Consider the following 20,560-nt stretch of genomic DNA (forward strand, 5'->3'; position numbering starts at 1 on the left):
ACAAACATACAGTACATTTAAAGCTAATATGAGCATATTTTCGTATACTGTATCTTTACTCTCCCTCTATGTATTCACCAATATAGCCATGTATCCAGATTCAGTCCTTTCTCGTCATGATCCTTTCCCTACATTATGTTGGGTACAGTTGCCTTTCTAGTCTGCCCCTCCACAGCACAGGTGGTCGTGGCTTTGATCATTACACTCATTAAATCCTAGAGTTAATCTTTCTCAGATGGATCTCCCCAAGGCTGGCCAGGGCCACTTAGTCTGAGCTCATTGTTAAATTGGCTTAGACTGAAACCACACCCTTCCCCCCTTTCCAATCCTCAAACCCCTGCTGATTCAGTATGTAACCATGTAACATATTAGGACTGTAACCTGTAGAGCAGCCACCTTGCAATTGTTCGTTGTGTATTAGGTGTGCAGAGCGACTTCCTTGTTGTTAGGGTTAGGGTTTTTATCCAGATTTTAGGTGAAAATCTGATTTCAATCCACTGCGATTCAATCAGCAAACACTCCTATTTCAAATCAGTTATGACTACATAAGCAACTGACAGGTTAACCTAGATTTCCAACACCTTTTCCCTCTCGCCATGTCTCATGCAAATATTATAATAAAATGCAGAGTCTTCTCAGTCCCAGCATGAGAAGCTTTTATTAAGAGAGCATCTAAAATCACAGTGGTAATCCACCCAGCCAAGCTCACCTTGATTAAAAATGTATTAAATCCTAGGGCACTGTGAAGAGTAATAATTTCAGTTCCACCATTATTTTTTCATACCCTCTCAGACAGAGATGTAGATTTCATTAATGCTCCTCGGGAGTGAGACAGCTTTGCTCAGGATGTCTCATGTATTATTGGGGAAGATAGTAAGAAGATATGAGCTGGGGATGGAAGTTCAAAGCCGCAGGAGTTGGGATGCTGGAAGTAGACTGGGTCATGACAAGGGGTTCAAATCAATATTTCCCCCATCTCAGAAGTTATTGTTACGGAGCCGAGCAACGTCTGTATCCGCACTGTTCTTCATGAATGTATCCTCACCATCTGCACCAGCCATGCTGCCCTTTCAGAGACCAGAGCAAACCAATGTTTATGTAAAGTACACTTTTTAATCTTGGTCTGGTTATCAGTTGAATCCAAAAAAAATCAAAAGCCAAATATCCCACTGATCCAAAGCCTCCGGTGTCAACTAGTCCCAACAAATAGACGTGGCTTTGCTCCAAGACTTCTCTGTATGGGTTCGCAAGGCTGCACTTTTGCAATTCCATTATGCTGCTGGAAAAATACACCCTGAAAACAAGAGTCTCTTGGTATGGAATGGTTTTCCAGTGTATTGTGACAATTTTTTTGTCTGATTCTTGTCTAGCTGGTTGTCCAAAGCTTACTTTTTGAATACAGTGTGAAAACCTGTATCTTTTGTGGATGTAACAAAATAGAAAAGTAGTCTGCAGCACAATATGTCGTGGACACGTGAAAGCTTTCAGGCGTTCTTTTCTTGTAGATGATAGCCCACAGTCCTCCCCTGCACATCAGGTTAATGGGCCTTGTGGTGTGGAAGGACAAGCACGTCCAGGCTCAAACTGAAATGGTAAACCAATACATTATGCTCGGGGAGCAAAACCATTTTCCTTAATGGTCTTTTCCAGCAAGGCGTACACAAGAGAAACGATTCCTATCCTCTCAATGTTTCCTCTCCAGTTCCTCTTCTCTGTGACCATCACAAGGCCTGAGTAATGTTCCTATGCACTTGTTAGCATGTTTTCCTGGTAGAAAAATGTTTGTTCTGAGAACTTGCCCCTTTATGTTTAGTTCTTTTTGTCCAAATGCATTTGGCTGGGAGTGTGTAAGGAGTGGGGATGAGCAGAGAGATAGATTTGTGTTACTGGTGGAGACGAGAATAAGCTAGCAGCAGGTTTTAAAATATTAGCTTAGCCATTGATCTCTGTTTCTCAATAGCTATAGACACAACCCCCAACACACAATTATGGAAGAAAAACACAAGGTTTTAAGTTGTTTTTTTTAACCTATTGTCATTCTTTACTCAGTTCTCTACCAGATAAAATTCCTTTAAAATCACACTGAACCAAACATTTCACACATAGTGGAAATGGAAACAGAGTTGGCACGCAACACATTCCATGATTTTACCTTGTGAATCTCTAAGCCCATCAAACTGTATCATGTTGGCCTTCAGAGTGGGTGTCTGCAAGATCAAGTGGCTGATATTCAATCCAATGCATTCACACATTTCCACCGGCTGGGCAATCCAAAGGATAACTAGATTTTATCTCCCATGGGAAATGACTAAGATCTGTCATTATCTTGGAGCCTCAAAATGAGACTTCCTACACCCAGAATAGCACAGGCCCCTCCTGCCTTGATTGTGACACATTCTCCATCTATGTAACCACTGTGTCCGAGATCAGCTACATTCAGAACAATCTGAGGAAAGATGCAGTCTGTAGGTTTACACGCCATCGCATCAGTGTTACTAGGTCTCAAGCAGATACCATTTAAAAGACAATGTATTACTCCTGAAACTTATATTCTGTTTATGGTGTGTGCTCATATTACTCACCAGGCCAAATGTACAGTCCCTGTCTCTGTTTTGATGTTGAACTGGGCAAAAATAAATGACATAAATAAATAAATAAAACAAGTGTATCAGAAATGGTTGAAATACTGTGTACATATTTGAACTTTTGGTTTCTAATTTATAAAAGATAAGCTTTAGCTCTTGGAGTACTTATTTTATTTTTTCCTTTCATGCGTAGCTTTGTGTTTTTATTTTCTATTTCTGTAAAGTGTGTAAATATATCTTTATGATAATAAGTAATATTAAAAATCTTATTTTAAGAAAACACTGTGTCATGTCTTTTTTGGCAAATGAAAAACTTTACAGTCATGAAAATGAAGTAAGTAAGATTAAGTTTAAGAGCGGTGCTGTGAGTTAAATGCTAATGTCATGGCATGAATGTCTGCAACAAATTATTTCATGTCAATCCATCCAATACTTGTAGAGACATTTCACTCAAAACCGATCATGTGAACCTCATGGTGGTGCTAGAGGAAATGTCAGGGGGTCTGGTCTATGCATTCTCTGGGAACCATAAATGTCTGTAAAAAACAGTTTCCTGTCAATCCATCCGATAATTGAGATATTTCAGTCTAAACCTATGTGGTGGACCAACTGTCAAACAGACATCACCATCCAAGAGCCACAAAATTTAAGTTTACTTTATATTGTAACTCCAGCAGTCATCATCAAGATACTGTCAGAAGTCAGATGCACAGCATAACTGTTATAATAGAGTTAAACGTAAGCTTGACATTTAGTGAAACTGCACTTGGCAGAAACATTTGTCATCCTCTCAGTGCAGGGAACGACACAGACTTGTGACACCAACAAGTCAACGCACAATTGTTCAATTCAAATAGGATGCTCTAATCAGGAAAAATCAGCCTCATTACTCAACAGAGGTGCTCAGCTCCTGAAGATTTACTCACTCATTTTTTAAATATTTGACTTCAAGTCAGCCAGTCAGTTGTTTCTGTGTATTTTATCATTGTGTAGCTGAACCAGAATAGCAACGTGTTTACCTGACTGCCACGGCCGTTAACCTTTACCTTCAGTTGAATCTTGTGTAGAAATTCATTCGCTGCAGTATGCACATGCCTTTGGAAATGTAAATCAACTCCTCATCCATTAAGGAACACTTCACCAGTGACAGGTAGCCTTTCCAGAGCTTATAGTGCATACTAAGCATGCTGCACATTAATGCATCACAGCTGCTGAGCATGCATGGAGACTTTGGATATGTCTAGATGCACTGAGATTCGGTGTGCATACATGTCATATCTACATACAATGAAGGCTCCCCCAGTCCATACTGCTGGATAATCAGAAAATAATTCAGTAGAGGCAAACGTACTGTATCCACATTTATATTTCTGATTTTCTGGGACACTTCCTGTTGGAATAAACCTGTCTAAGAAGATGATGATGATGGGCATGCTTAATATTTACAGAAGTTCCGCTAGAAATGATACGTTTCACAACATCACGCATGCTTTCTCATTATATTGTTTATCTAAAAAGAGAGCCTCAATAAGGCAATGTGTTGAAATGCACTGGGCCTTGCATGGGAGCCACTCTTCCTCTCAAACCCCCACTGGGACCACTCAGGGAAGTGTCTGGTTAACGCACAGAGCTGACATGTCATGATAGACAAGAGGTGCACCCCTGAGCCCCAGCAGCCCCCAAAAGACGCCCAAGGTTATATCATCAAGCCTGGGTCAGCTGTATAATTGGGCTCGGGGTCATCGGGAGGATATGGAGCGTGACAATGAGGCTATAGAGTTACAGTTTGTAGCCGGGCAGCGAGGGCCGCCGGTGAGGCATTACTGCGAGGCCAGACGTCCCTTTAAAGAGTTCAAGGTCCATCTGTGAGAGCGGCTCCAGTCCTGTTCACTGTCACTGGTGGAATGTGTGTCACTGCCTGCCAGCCACCAGTACACTGCTGGGATAGTGGGGGTGGGTGAGGGAGATGTTGGGTATATTGGATTTGTTGTGAGAAAAAAAACAAATCTTTCAAGGTGATGAGTGAGGATCTGAGGATAATGAGTGTCAGACACAGTTGCCAACTCTCGTGAGGTTTTTTAAATTATTGACAACATCCCTTCAGCTTCAGGAAAGGCAGTGATTTACAGATCGGACGTAGGTGGTGCTCTGTGCCTTCGGTACTTCAATGTATGTACATACGTACACCACAGTAACAGACCATGGGAGTAACATCTGGATTGCTCTTGCCACAGAGTCCCAGAATCAACTTCTGCCACATCATAAAAACCTTTACTGCAGTTGGCTCTCCCACAATACCACCAACAAAGCCCCATAGAACCACTGACAAACCCACAGTGATGGATATTACCCAGCTCACTGCTGTCGCTCAACCACCTGGCCTCCACGGACTCAAATTATACAGAACATGCAGACTGTGATTGCAAATTAAACACACACGAAACGAGCAGGTGTTGCACAAGTTTTGATTACAGTTTTATTATTTTCATCAATGTTATTCTGGAGTTATGTAGCAACAAGTAGATGATTCACAGGGTGTGTGTATGCAGTGTTTGAGCCAAGACTAACTACTCTCTCCAAAGGGGACAAAAAATAATACTGTGAAAACTGTAGTTTACTGCTACAAGCTAACATTTAGATTTTGTCATTTTAGGAATTTTTAAATGAATATAAATGAAAAATAGGGCGATCAAGAAATCACTGTACATCCCTTTCTTTCACCACAGCTGTGAAAATGACATTTTATATATTCAGTATTTTGCTTAGCGTGGCATCTAAAGATTATTTTCAATATCACTTAATGTACTGATTATTTTCTCAATTAATTGATTAATCATTTGGTTTATAGAGTGTCAGCAAATAGCAAAAGATTGTGACATTTTAAAATGTATTGTTTTGTCCAACTAATCTGAAAAAACAAAACAAACATTCAATTGTCTATCAACAAATTAATTAAGCAACTAATTGTTTCACTTTTAACTTCACCTGAAGTCAACTTTAAAGAACAGACCGATTTACTGTAGCTCACATTTTGTGCAGTACGTTCTTTAATATGTAATTTATATATGTATGTATATTATTATTGTTATTATTATTATTATTATTATTAGATAGCCAACAGTAGAGACATGACAGGAAATGAGGGGAAAGAGAGATATTAAGACTATGAATATATGAATATTCTAATCATTACATTCAAAGAGGAATTATATTTAGTGGCAGCTGTTAAAAAGTTGTGTACCTGTAATAATGACCAACTGCTGGTAAGTCGTATCTGACAATTAATGCTGAAGATATTAGCTATCATCTAAATTGATCCTGTTGACAGTCTCTCTATCTAGCTACAGCTACAGGTGAAAAATGATGTGTACAGTCAACTAACGCTAGCTCATTTATTGAGACTCATCACTCTGTTGGTCAAAAAGAAGAAACCCTCACCTTCTTTTTAAACATCAAAATCGCACAGAGTGGCATTTCTCTCTCTAACAAACCGTCTATGGCCTTGACTTGATGGTGGACAACTGGCCGCAAGGAGGCTGTGGGGACAGGACATTTTATGTTTTAAGAGGGTCATTGTCACATTGGTGCACTCTGGCTCAAATCCTGTGTCTGTGTGTGTGTGAGAGAGAGAAAGTGCAAGCACAACTCTGCATCTGCTTCTGAAGAGAACATAAAACAACTCCTGACTGCAAACAGAGCCCGGAGCCAGGTAAGAGGCAGGAACAACAGTCTGTGTAATGCACCTCAGCTGTGTTAACACCAGCAGCTCTGCAGTGGCGACGGATCACTGGAGTGGTCATAAAAACAAAGCCAGCACAAACACAGAATGGGGGGGGGGGGGGTATGGGCAGCTGGTAGCGGGGATGGGGTTTGACATATAGAAAAAGGAACTAGTGAAGAGTTTCCCCTCTACTGTACACGTGTTTGGGGATAAGTGTAATTTTGAACTTCCCCTACTCCTTTAAAACATCAATAGGAAAACATGAAAATAGTGAATTTGCACCTTTCTCTGAACTCAAGTCCCTTGACTTCCTTGAGGATTATTCTATACACTGCGCAGCTTAGCCACATTAGCTTTAGCTCACAGGCCAGGAACAAAGCGAGTGCACCGGCCCGTAGGCTAATATAATCAGGGTCATAACTTTCCCATCATTAGAACGTTACACATTGATGACGGATGGACTTAGGATATAAACTGTTAACTTCCTTAAGCCTTTCCTCAAGAGTCCTCTTTTGGGGCCAAGAGGACACTTCCTTTCCTATTACACAGAGAAATGCTGGCACCCATCTCCCTGCCATTCTTTTTTAATCGTGGTTGCTCGAGCATGAAGGTGTGTTTTCCATGTGCAGGTAATGGCATATGAGTGAAGTCTTTACGGTCACGTATGCGGTGGTAAACAAGAAACCCTCTGGAGATTTATGTGACATTGTAAAGATGTGCATTGTGTTGTGCAGTCATGTTATAAAGAGCTAAAACTTTTTATTGAGCAATTACTCCATAGGAATGTTTTTCTATTGTTTGGATGCTTGTAACATTAAAACTTCCTCACACCTTCCTACAAGTTATATTTTTAACAACATTTAAACAGCAAACAAAAATCTAAAGCTTCCAGTTGTCCTTGAGGTTTTCTTCGATAGCCCTATCTTTAAACGCACTACATACACATGAACACATAGCGTGCTCAGAGCCAGGAAGTGAGTGAACAGATCATACGGGTGTCACCCAAAACGACATGTTAATCAGCTGTGTGCATGGCATAGATTATCTGATAACACATCCTGGACTTTACAGAGATCGGTGATGAGATCCATTCAAGGTCACATCAGTAAAGCCCACTCCTCTTCCCCCCTGACCCAAAGCATTTAAAGAAACAATTTGCCGCTGATCAGGGGAGCCCTGCAGTGTTATTATCTTGTTAGGGCCAGTTAAGAGGCCGTGTCTCTGAGGGCTGAGCCGACCCTGTCAGGAAGGCGTCACTTTGCTCCGTTGGCTGCCATGCAACCACAAAGGCGTTAACGGTCAAAACCTCTTTGCCACATGGACACTCAAAGAGACAAACACACACACACACACACACACAAAGACAGACAACAACATGAGTCACTTCAATACCCTCAAGGTATTTCCTGCTCAATGCTTATGTCTGAGCCTGTTGACAACATTTAGAAAGCTATTATTTAGTAGCCAATGTTTCTATAAATAACACTGTTAACAAATCAATATTTATATAATTATTTAAAGGCCAACATTAGACAAAGGAGTTGTGAAGACATGACAGGCAGTACATTATGTCCCTACAGCAGGTTGTTGCTTAGGTTAAACATTGTTACGCTATACCTACAGGCTGCACCATACCAGCTATTTCTTAAAATTTACACCCAAACAGCCATATTATCAACTGAGACTAAGGAGCTAGAGGAACATTTTCTTTGATATTTAGTTCCTGTGACACACTACATCTCTTTACATTTATGACACTTTTATCTATATTTGATGAGGGCACAGTGTGATTTCATGCTGCATTTACAAGGAATTGATGCTGTTAAGATGCGGTTACTTGTAATAAAAACCTGTAACTGTTTAGGTGTTGACTTTTGCTGAATAATTTCGCCAAGATGGCGTTTTCAAGAAACTTCTGTCTGTGTTTTTATCATTTATTTATTTATCTTTATGTGTGACACAGCCATGTACACACGTTAGTAAAAAAAAACACCAAACTACGACGGAAGAGTTGGATTATCAATGATGTAAGACGCATTGTTAACTAATAGACTGATGATGATGATGATTGCACATTGACATTCTCCATTTCAATAAAACGATCATTTGTACTGTGGGTCTCTGTCACTAGTTAGTAGTGGCTTTCACTCCCATTTTATCCAAGTGATGCACTGGATGAAACGTCACCCTCTGTGACAATTTGATTACAGTCTGCTTCCTAAAATTATGGCTCAGTATAGATGATGCAAATAAACAAAGTGGTGAGTTAAGTGTGAAACTAAGTAGTTGCAACAGTTAATGTTAACGTAACACTCAAACTCATGATCAAACTTTTGACATATATAAAAAACTCATGTTAATCAAGGTGAAGATCTATTTGACCATTGTTGAAAGCTTCATACTGGAAGAATGTGTAATTTTGACTAAATGAATGATATTAAAAAGCAGAAAGGGAACAAAGTTTCATTACTGCCTTCACTCTCATTTGCCTGGAATTTGGCAAAACAACTCAAACAACAATGATTCAGAAAACAGTGGTCATGTTGTCACTGAATTTCTGTTCCACTTGAAATAGCAAAGAGAAAAACATAACTGATTGCAGCGGGAGCTGGTACTGAGCCATTCAAAGGGAAGACAATGATGTCGTGACACACACTGACCTATAATTGCCAACAGCAGAGTGCAGAAGGGCAGTGATTGGCTCGCTCTCAGAGGCCTGTGGCCTTAGAGGATGAGAGCCATCATGCAATTGCACAGGATCAGCAAATCACTGTCAGATGCCCACTGGATAGACCACTCCAAACCACAGCTATTTTCCCATCAGCATCAGAGGGTTTACAGAAAACAATAACGGCTAAATGGTTACAATAAAACGGAAAGAATCCTTAAGGCGTCTTTCAACAAAAAGTATAACAGAACAAACTGCATTAGGAGAGAGAAATATTTTTTTTTTATCTTCGCACAATACTGTACTTTCAAATAATGACAGTATTGAGTGCTTTGAAAAGTAACATAATCCATGAGAAGTAATAGGGCTAAAGAAATGTTGGCTCATGAGTTTCATTCATTCAGTAATGCAGTCTAATAAATACACTAGCATGGACATAGAGACATCAGTTAGCCAGGAAGCATTTGGGAAATGTCCAGGCATTTCTAATCTGCCAACATAGATTAGGTGAACTCTATTTAAACCATAATAGCAGATTTCCTTAAATCACTGCCAAACCTCCACAGTTTAACAAGCTTTTGAAGATGTTCTAGAAAACCATTCCTATTAGTCCGTCAGGCAGTTTCTGATGTCTTAATGCAGGTCAGCTCCCAGACCTGCAGCTGCACAGAGAAAGACAGACCAGGAGAAGGCGGAGGGTTTGTGGAATAAACCCAGAATCAGCAGCTCTCCCTCTGCCTTCCTTTCTTATCTGCTCGCACAGCCAGTTGAGAAGCACACAGACACAGCACTCTCAGACACAGCCAAGCTTTCCTGGCATCTCTCCCCCCACTACGGAGAGATGAGTTTGTCCTCCCATCTACACCTCTGTGTGAAGCCCAACACACATCAAGCAGCAGCAGCAGCCACAAGCACATTTAATTGGCCAGCTGTCTGAGTGGTCAGAGCTACTAATTACTTCAGAAGCGGCAGACAGCAGTTTTTCGACAGTTACTCGAGCCATATAGGAGCACACATTAGAAGTGTGCACGAGAGAGCAAGCGTGAGCCATATGCAAATATCTGAGAATTGTCCTTGCCCCTACATTCCCACTGGAGCGAATCTGCACTTTCCCATTTCTCCTTCAGGACGTTAATTGATTAAAAATTCAACATATGGTAATACAAAGCCTGTGAATGAGGCTCTGCTTGCAGGCAATAGATGCAGTCGAGTCCCCACAGTAAATCAAAGTGATGTCTTATCAACTAATTATCTCCACTGAATTGTTTATCAAACACAAACCCTGAAGACTTTTCTCTCCTCTGCTACAGTGTTTCTGTGTGAATTGTATGCGTATGTATGTGTGTGTGTCTGTATAGGTGACATCTCTGGCTAACATTGCGTGTAAGGCTAGTAAACACAGACATCAGCAATATACAAAGCACACTGACCGTGGGTGTCACAGGGAGACACAGCGGAGATGAGTCAGGAGGGCCGGAGGGTGCCGAAAATGATCAAGTGCCAGCAGGTTAATGCTGAAAAGAGCACACATTGCTTTTATATGAGATGCAATTACAATGGTGGTTGAAATGCACTTCTTGTAAGTTGTGTCTGCTAAATGAAGGTAATATCATATTATGTCATATAATTTTTATAGTGTTACCTTAGTCTTGTGCGACTTATTATCCTCCAAAAAAAGGTGGGCAGTCCCCTTAAGTTTAAAATTCGAGTGTACTGACAATGGACATCCACAGGCAGAGATGCTGTGTATCTTCTATCAGTCTAGTGCCTTTCATGTATTATCAATGTGTTTGAGTCACAGAGCTAGGCATCCGTTCTTCTGAAGGATAAATCCCTGAAAAACTTTGATAAACCTACAAGGTAATTTATCAACACTTATGGCATATATTCATATATTCATATATTCAATATACTCAAAGACTCTTCCAACCATCTAGCTAAAAAATATAGTTTTTTACTGTGCAGCTGACTGAATATTTATTTTATTAAAATAATTAGAATTAGAGTATTTGAGTACTCCGGAAATACTTTCAAAACAGCTGTAAGAGTTGTTTAACATCCATCAGGGTTTTATGCTTCAGAAAACCAAAATGCAGCTACACAGTTAGCTCTGTGACTCCAATACATTGATAATACATAAGAGGCACAACCTACTAGTGACAGTCTAGACTTTTCAGTGACAAAAACAATCTACAAATACACCTAGTAGCTGTCTGGTTACAACAAACCCCCCTTGCCACAATGGCCCAACCAAAAATAACAACCCTGATCTGCATGGCCAATCTTTTAGCAAGCTAACGGTTACATTTGAGTTGTGTTGTTCTGCGTAATTAACCGTTTCTACTTACATGACTGACAAATATACAAACTAGACTGGCAAATTTTTCTATTTGGAAGCTTTAAAAAAAGGAGGACTCTAACTAGCTATTAGCCGCTAGCTGTGGGTTAATGTTTCTAATAGCTTGTTAATGTTTCACTATAACTACTTTTAACACCTAATGTAAGTGACATACATTAAAAATACAAAGACAACACTGGATGACTGAAACACTTACCCAGTAGTTATGTGACCTGGTATTCGTTGGTAGGCTATTCCTTTTTGTCCATACGCTTTTTGTCCTTGAACTATGCTAACGTTAGCTTCAACAGTTAGCAAGTTAACAAGATGGCGTCCGTTTGTCCATGTTTTCCCTCAGAGGTACACTTACTAAAACTTGGGAATTAAAGGCTGTAGTTCAAGCCAGATCCATCCTGCGTAACCGATGACCTCTTTTACACAGACAGAGAGAGGTGTTAGGTGTTAGCTCTTGAAACACAGTAGGCTATGGGAATTTTTATAGTAACGTGGCTTTTCACAACAACACAAAGCAGATTAGTATCCTTCAACATGTCACACTGTATGATTTAATTTGTGCCAACTGTCAACACTAAGCAGTGTCCACCTGCCAAAAACCAAATGATTATACTCAAGAATAATTATTATGCAGGCCAAACTAAACCATATCAAATACCAATATTAATAAACCATACCAAATTAAATAGTTTGACAAAAGTAAAGTTGTAAATTGTCACAGTGTTATAAGAGGTTGTGAGTGGTGAGAGTGGCAGCTTCTTAAGAGCAGAGCTGTGATTGGACAGATCCAGGATCACATTTTTATGATGCATTATTGATATAGTTAATGTACAATTAATAATCACACTGGTTCCATATCAGCTCCATACGACTTCACTATAGGATAAACTATTGTACAAATGCAATAATTATTGTGCACTTGACAACACTGACAATAACTGACCCAGAAGGGACGAGTCATGGTCATCAGTAGTGGCACCCAAACCGTATTTACAATCATCCCAACAACAAAACTGGTATAAGAATGTATGACTGCATGTAAATCCTCTTGCATACGAAATAATATTGAAAATTCAAACTATCCAACCCAAAGACTGACTTAAACTTGCTGTTGTTTACAGTTAATGAGTTGTGTTTAGGTCATTTTGGAAGGTTTACTGTCCATGATTGGTTGGGGGTGTTGGATCAACAGAGCACTGGCATCCTGCCAGGACGTGTTCTTACTTTTCCTGGAGAATATCTGCCTGCAACAGGTAAACATTACAGACCACATGGATCAACCCACAGCCAACGAATCACACGTCAGACAAACACAGCGGGGAAGGCACAGTGGTATCCAGTGTACACATGGGCTGATAAGGACGACACTGGGATTAGGCATGATTTGACATGACTCAGATCTCAAAAGGTCAGATGTGTGGGTTTCAACACACATTAGCTAACACACAAACCACAAACAAGGACACAGATATGTTTCTGGACCCTCATTACTTATCATATTCCCCCTGGTATCATGCTATATATCAAAATGCGGCAAGGCAGATATTGTTCAATATTATGTGAATTTAAACACAGAGGAGTTTATGGGGTGTGATGAAAACAAAAGTTCATCATTTTGACCATTAAAGGTCCAGCCTTGTAGCTCAGTAGAGTTGGCCCACACGGGGCCGTCCCCTCAACAGCTACTCCACTCATGTAAACATGACCTCTGTTAGACTAACAACAGCCTGAAAAATTTTAAAAGTAATCTCATTCCAGGGGGACTCGCTATAAAACCAGACCAGGCACTTTGAAAATCCCAAAGTATGTGTGCGCCAAACAAATGGCTTAGCAGAGATAGAGAGAGAAATTCAGTGGCACATTCTTCACTTAAAGATAAATCATTGGTCTGTGTGGCTCAGCAGGCTGGAGGTGAACACCATGTGTTCCTGTCATCACGGGTTCAAAACCAGCTCATGACCTCTGCTAGACATCATCTGTTTCCTTCCCGAATTTCCTGTCATGTTCCACTGAGTACTATCTAGTGAAGCAGAGGTTTCCTGAGCGGATAATACTGATGTTACGGCTCTTTTTACATTATTCCTTCTGGTGTCTGCATACTTTAAAAAGAGCAGATCTGCCATCATTCATTTCTGTGCAGCCTGAAAAACCACAGTGACATGACACTGACAAAATATCTCCAGCACAGTAATTCATCACAGAAAGAAAGCTTAGTTTTTGTCTGTGTTTAATTTCATTCCACTGTGAATGAGTTGACTGTTTTCTTATCAGTGTGTGCATTATATTACACTTCTCTCACTGTCAGTCACCTGAAGAAATGGAAGTCGCCTCCCGGAAATAATCCCTCAAAAACACGTCGGCTTACAAACTTCATTGTCAAATTCATGTCTTCTCATTGAGGGAATTATTGTCCTGTGGCAGAGCAGTTAATTTCAAGCAAGGATGGCACAGTAAAGGTTTGACATTTCAAAACAACAAAAAAAAATAAAACTACTATTTTGTATTATATAATTAGTATTACATTCTTGTATCACACAGAAGTCATGGGAAGGTGGTTGGGATGGCTGGTCGGTGTGGAAAGCAGAGGACTTTGACACCTGAGACTGGGTTGGCATCCTGAGTCCTACACGCAGTTAGGTTTTTTTGGGACAAAAGCATTTTGGTTAAGGTTAGGTAAGGGAAAGATCATGGTTTCGATTAAATGTTAACAAAGTAAAGTGTTTCACCACGATCTTTCTCTAACTTTAAACACGTGCTTTGATTGCATACACATAACCATAAAAAACAAGACTCATGTTTTTGCTGCTCCGAGCAGATATTGTATTTCAAGAGTGGATATATGGGGGAAGTCTGTGAGCAATTTCTAGATTTGTTCTGTATGGACATTTCGTGACTTTGCATAAACATTTATTAAAAAGGTTTTTCTCATTATGCTGATAAAACCAGACTTGTCTACAGCCATGCTAGCGGCTCTGTGGCGTTGAGTTTGTTGGCACAACGGTGCTTTGAGCTAAATGCTAACGTCAGCATTCTAATAAGCTCACAGTAACAATGCTAACATGCTGGTGTCAAGCAGGTATAATGTGTAGTGTGTTCACCATCTTAGTTTAGTGTGTTAGCATGCTAACATTTGCTAATTAGCACCAAACACAAAGTGCAGCTGAGGCTGATGGGAATGTCATTCATTTAGCAGATACTTAGTCATAAACCAAAGTATTGGAAACATTCAAATATGAACCGAATGATGGCGCTAGATGAAAAGTCAGAGGATGATCAAAGTGATTACAATTAATCCAGAGGGGGGCATGAATTTTCATATATTTGGATACACTTTTCAAGCTGCAGTAACAACGCCAGTCCAAACCACAGAGGAGGACTGTTCGCATTGTTTGTTTGCTTTGTCTGATTCAGTGAAAGTAACTTCGTGGTCACAGCTTACCAGAAACTCACTATAACGACCTCAGCCTCTGGCAGCTCTCTGCTGACTTTTCACCGTGTGCCAACAACACAAATCAAAAGGCAACAAAAGGGACAACCCAAACAAACCTCTGGCTCTTTGACGCAGTCAGCATCTCCTGAAAAACAGTGCAGCTCTGTGCTCAACCTGGATATCTGACAGGTTATTATCCCATTAGATATGCTTCATTTACAGTCCAGACAATATATGAAAGCACAAGCATTCCGCAGCTGAGGCTCAGAGATAGAGATCTCTGCTCCTGGCTGTCGTTTTAACCAACCAATTTGTTTTCACCTATAACTTAATGTCAAAGACTACTTTAATTGTGTTTGGAAGGACATTGCTCTTGACAAGGATTTAGAACACAGTTCATTTGAACAGCGGTATGTTCATTAGTATTATGGTCCAACAAACAGTGAACTTAACTGTAACAGAAATATTTTTTTAGGACAAGAAAAACTTTTTAAAAAACATTTTAAAGTCCTGCCCCTCAATTGCACTACTTATGTAGTTAATGGTGTTTGGCCATAAATCATATTGTCATTCATTATTTTTACCATTTTTAAAATGAGGCCACTGCATACATTTCCATCACCCTGAGGTCATTTCATTTTCAGCATGAGGAAACTGTTCCTTATACGATGAATGTTTAGGGACTCTGTCAGCATCAAGCCAATTGCTCTTCGGTGTAATGCAAGGCATGAGGTGGGAATGTAAAACATGTTGAAGAGTGTGGATGGCTCTTGGATGTCTTGTATCAACACATCCCTGAAATGTGTTTTGACACAACTACAAGCTGAGGGAAAGACTGAACCCTGAATGTTGCATGAAGTGGGAAATGAGAAATGTCTGTACTGTCTTAATTCCAGGTCACTGGATAAAACATAACATAACAAATGTCTCGGTCCATTGAGTCATTAACAGTCAAGTCATTAATATGTCAAAGGGTCAAATGTTTCCCACTTTCTAATAATCCATCAAGTCTGCAGTTATAGATGTTAGCAAGGCTTTAATAAAGTGTAATAAACCTCAATTTACTATAAATAAACAGTCACGGGTCAAGTGTTTCCTACTTTCTAATAAAACATTACAACTATATCCCCCTGTTCCCAGTCTTTATGCTGAGCTAAGCTAACCAGTTGTGTGCTTTAGTGGTATATTTACCATACAGACATGAGAGTAGTGTCGCTTTTCACATCTAACTCTGCACGAAAGCGAATAAGCATATTTCCCAAAATGTTGAACTTTTCCTTTAACAGCACATTATGTACAGTTCCCACCTCCTGCAATCAGATTTCACACATGAAGTGCAACACTGTTCACAGGACAAACTGCACTTTGTATAAATATAAAATCTGATGTCCTCATTATCACATGTAGCTCTCTCGGTCCACTAAGCAGCAATACGGCCAAACACACAGGCTGGGTCCCCTTCTTATATATAAAATATTGCAGCCTTGTATATTCCCTGCAGACCTTCCCTTGAATGGAGAGACAGATGTTTATGTAGTTGCCATGGCAAGGGGTGTCCTTTAGTGAGGGGGCAGCAGAGGTGTCGCACGATCCACATCACCCTTTCAGAGAGTCATTAGACAGCCCCGGTTGTGTCAACCGCTGAAACACCATCCTCTCAACAGGGTGAGTGCGTTCATTTGGGAACGAGGATACATACTGTAAAATATAGACAGAATTTATTTTTACACAAAGTGCCATTTCACCCCCAAAAAACTAGGGAGTTACTGATATCTTCTGCACATGATGAAAAGTAAATATTCCCACACGAGAACGACATCCCACTGAAACAAATACAGTTGAACTTCAGTATTTTAAGTTCTGTGTATTATGCTTGCAATGTTAAGGTTTCCTTCTCTGCAAAGTACTGTATATCCTAAAATAATATGCACCAAAATATATTTTCTCATAGACATAAGCATAAACAGATAAACTTGGAAGAAAAGAAGGAAACTGGTTTGAATTCCCTTTGTTTCTAAAGTTAGCAGTGCCTGGAATACATCCATAAAAATTCACAAGGACGTTGTGTGGCCATATTTAAGGAGGCCATGGGTCTAATTATCAATTAACTGGGTTATTACTCTGTCTTAACTCAGTCAGGCAGCACATATGTGCTGTTATGTGTGCAGGATATTTTAATTACAGCTCATAAAACACTTATTTTAGTTCAACCATTCACGAGTAATCTCCCATAAAAGTTGCAACGCATCCAAGTTTATTGTTCATTTCATGGTACAACAACATATTTTTTCGATGCTCACATGAGAATAATTAAAAACATATATAATGTACTCTATAATGTTGGTATCACGCTCAAGGCTACTGGCAGAAAATGTGCACCTTTGACATGTTGTGCTTAGAGTTGGCCAATAAAATCAGGGATTTCAACGCTCTGAAATGTGTAGATGTGGTGCTCTGTCTGGCCCCTTCTCCAAACATTTGTCTTCATCTTGAGGATGGCTGCTGGCTCTGGCCATGCCGCCAGCTCCTCACAGCTTGTTTGATGATTAAATACATTTTTGGCCATGTTGTAAACTTCCTGTGTGGTTGCACCGTCAGGTCTGTGTTCCACACCGCTGCTCCCCAAAGGCCTTGCATGAACACCATTATTATCCCTGCAAATTAGCCCAGTTAACCCACCCTTGCTCCAGCTCACTCTTTGTTAACCCCTCATTTTTCACTGTGTCTGGACCACGGACCAAAGGATTGTAGAATCTGGTTCCCCCCTCCCCACCGTCCCCATCCACCCCTGTCCCGGCAGATCCTAACCCCTGTGAATATTAAACAGCACAGACTGCAGGAATGCCTCGGCTAAATTGGCCGCAGATGTTGTTGAAGGGATTTGGTAGTGAGGTGTTTTGTCTGCAAACTGAGCTGTAAAACATCGCAGGCCTGACAGGTCCTCTGGTGAGCCTCTACGGTGAGACGGCACAAGGGCAATATAGCCCCGTAGCAGCTCTACTGAGGCTCGCCGGTGGTTAAACACTCAACCATCCATTTAATGGTCACTTATGAAGGAAGGTTTGAGGAGACATGCTGAACAAAGAGTCTACTTGAGAGTTGGAGTACAGCAAAGATTAGGAGTATCTGAGCAGTCCTTCCCATTGTAAATCATGTAGTAGAAAATTAGAAAGATTTAATTGGTGGATAACCTACTTAACACCACAACGTAATCTCAGTTTGGTCCACATGTTGTTGTCCTTTACATGACACTGAAAGGTTTCTGTCAAATGAGACAGTTCAAGATGTGGAAATCATGTCAACGTACCAGCAGATTACTTTTTAATGTATGTTAATTTATAATTTAAATAACCTACATGTGATCCAAGAATGGAAAATGTTGCTTACCTGCCGGTCGTGTCAGTTTGAGAGGAAGCAGGCCTAAGATGTCTGGCTGTCTGGGAAAAAGATGAATGACTGGTGCGCAAAGAAAATGATTTCGTAGCTTGTTCCAAATTCTAAACCAGCCATTGCTCCAGGCTATGACTGCCGACATAAACTGTGACACATGTGATTTCTTACTCCCAGCCCAAATTATGATAGTTTGGACTACTGGTGCTCTGGCTCCACGTCCTCAGAGGCACAGGAAGAGGAATTGGTTATGGGCTAAAATAAATCAATGGATGGTAACAGGAATAAATGCTTTCATTGACTCAAATTTCACAAAGAAAACCTTCTTATTGATTTAAAGCTGCACTCATCAATATTTTTATATAAACAACGGACCAAATGAAAATTATCACTTGACTCTGCAGTTCCCCTCAGCTCTATGGAATGACTTTCAGCTTATTGTTTTGGTTTTATGACTGGCAGCAGCATAAAACCCACTGTACACTACCTGTTCAGCATCAAACAGCAGACAGGCGAAGTTAGCAGCTTGCTGGTAAACATGCTGGATCATTTAGTATTTAAAGAGCCTGAGACCAAAAACATATCTCCAAATGAATGATAATGTTGCTCTGTGTCTGCTGGATGTGTAAATAGAAACTGTTTGTGAACAAGTTCACCAAGAAGACTATAAAAGGTGCTGTCAGACAGCAAGAGGTCGCTGCTGCATCTGGATGATCTGAAGCAGTAGAGCTGCAACGACATCCAATCTTACTAACCGTCTGTACCATACATCACAGGCTGCTGCCAACCACCTGGTATAATCTCATCAGGTAGCTAAACAGAGCTAAAATAGAGGAAAATGATTAGCAATATATTGCGATTAATATAGTAAGTTTTGCTAGTAAGTTTGAGCTGACTTTGAAGCTGATGATGCTCCAATTCATTGATATCCTAATTTAATTCAGGTTCAATACATTTTTAACATTAATAAACATTTTTGGCCAAATTCTGTAGATTGTAGTACATTATGTCAAATGTAATGCCCTTCTGGTGGTCTGCAAATGGACTTATGTGTTCTTAACTCTTCTGTACTCTATAAGAGAGATCACTGTGGCCTAAATTCATTCCTATAGTGTTTTTATACGCACTCACTGTATATCGCAGTATGCCATTCATCAACACAGAAATTCCAGAAAATAATCAGTGTAAGTGCCACAGTAGGTGGGAGGACCTCTTGCAGCAGCTATGTGATATGACTTTTTTCCCCTAACTGATAAGAAACCATTACAACCAAGACATACGTTCCTATATGTAGGCTAAGTGCAGGGAGCAGCCTGTTTACTGACAAGGTGAAGCTCAACGTGAGAACTAGATTCAAGGGTGGCCAAGATCCATGCAGGCCATCTGCCAAGAATCCAATATAGCAAATGGTTGGATCTGTGTAAGCCCTAAGCTGACAATAAAGTCACTATACTTAAAAAGATGCTAACATCCTCTAATGGGAATGAAAGCCACTGCAGCAGAATACAAATCCTGGCTGTTTTCTCTCGTGTTCCTTGTAGCCCAGACTTTTATCCGCTTCCGTCCAGAACGCCCTGTGAAGTTGATTAATTGAACACTTTGGGACAAAAGAGAAACTTTTATCAACTTTGGCTGTGACTAACCCTCTGTGTGGAGTTTGGGGAAATTAAGAAAAAAGCTGCTTTGCTTTATCTCCTAATCATAAGACAAGGCACTGAAGAGTTTGCCAAGAAATGAAGGTATCAGAATTTCACATAGATGCTGGGGGATGGAGGGGGGTTGCCACCTGCTTTGGGACAGGCGTGAGGGGGGAGTGTGGGGTAAATGTGGGGTCATGGCTGTCAGCAGTCTCTCAGTTATACAGGCCAAGTGGGACTACAGATATGAGGAGGGCAGAAACTACAGCGATGACATGATGGGGGACCCGGGGGTTATGCAGTCACACTACCACCATCTTCATTCAGCATAGCATGGCGTATAAAGTCAGAGTGAAGGGCTGTGTGTGTGTGTGTGACAGTATGAGTTTGTGTGTAAACATTCCTCTAAGGAGTTTTCTCTCAGGACTCTGGCTCTGTCTTATGTGATGCTCCCACAGTGGAAGCCTGTCCACGACCCCTATAAAAAGAGAGGGATGCCCACTTCCTGCAACCCTGAGGCGTGCCAGTCCTGCCTCAAGGGAGAGGGGCCCCATAATTTATTATTTGTTCCCCTCTTGTTAAGGAAATACTTTCTCAATAGCTCTTTCTCCTTTGTATATTTTTACTGTTCTTATTTTCTTCCTTGATTCAACCCTGTCTTCTCTTATTTATTTGCTTTCTAAACACCAGCTTGGTTTAGTACGTCCAAGCTGCCATGAAGAGACTTTAAAAAATTACTTTTGTCCTCAGTGAGGACAGTGTTTATTTGTCTGGGT

The sequence above is a fragment of the Enoplosus armatus genome, chromosome 10 (genome assembly GCF_043641665.1).
Source record: "Enoplosus armatus isolate fEnoArm2 chromosome 10, fEnoArm2.hap1, whole genome shotgun sequence".
NCBI classification, from domain to species: domain Eukaryota; kingdom Metazoa; phylum Chordata; class Actinopteri; order Centrarchiformes; family Enoplosidae; genus Enoplosus; species Enoplosus armatus.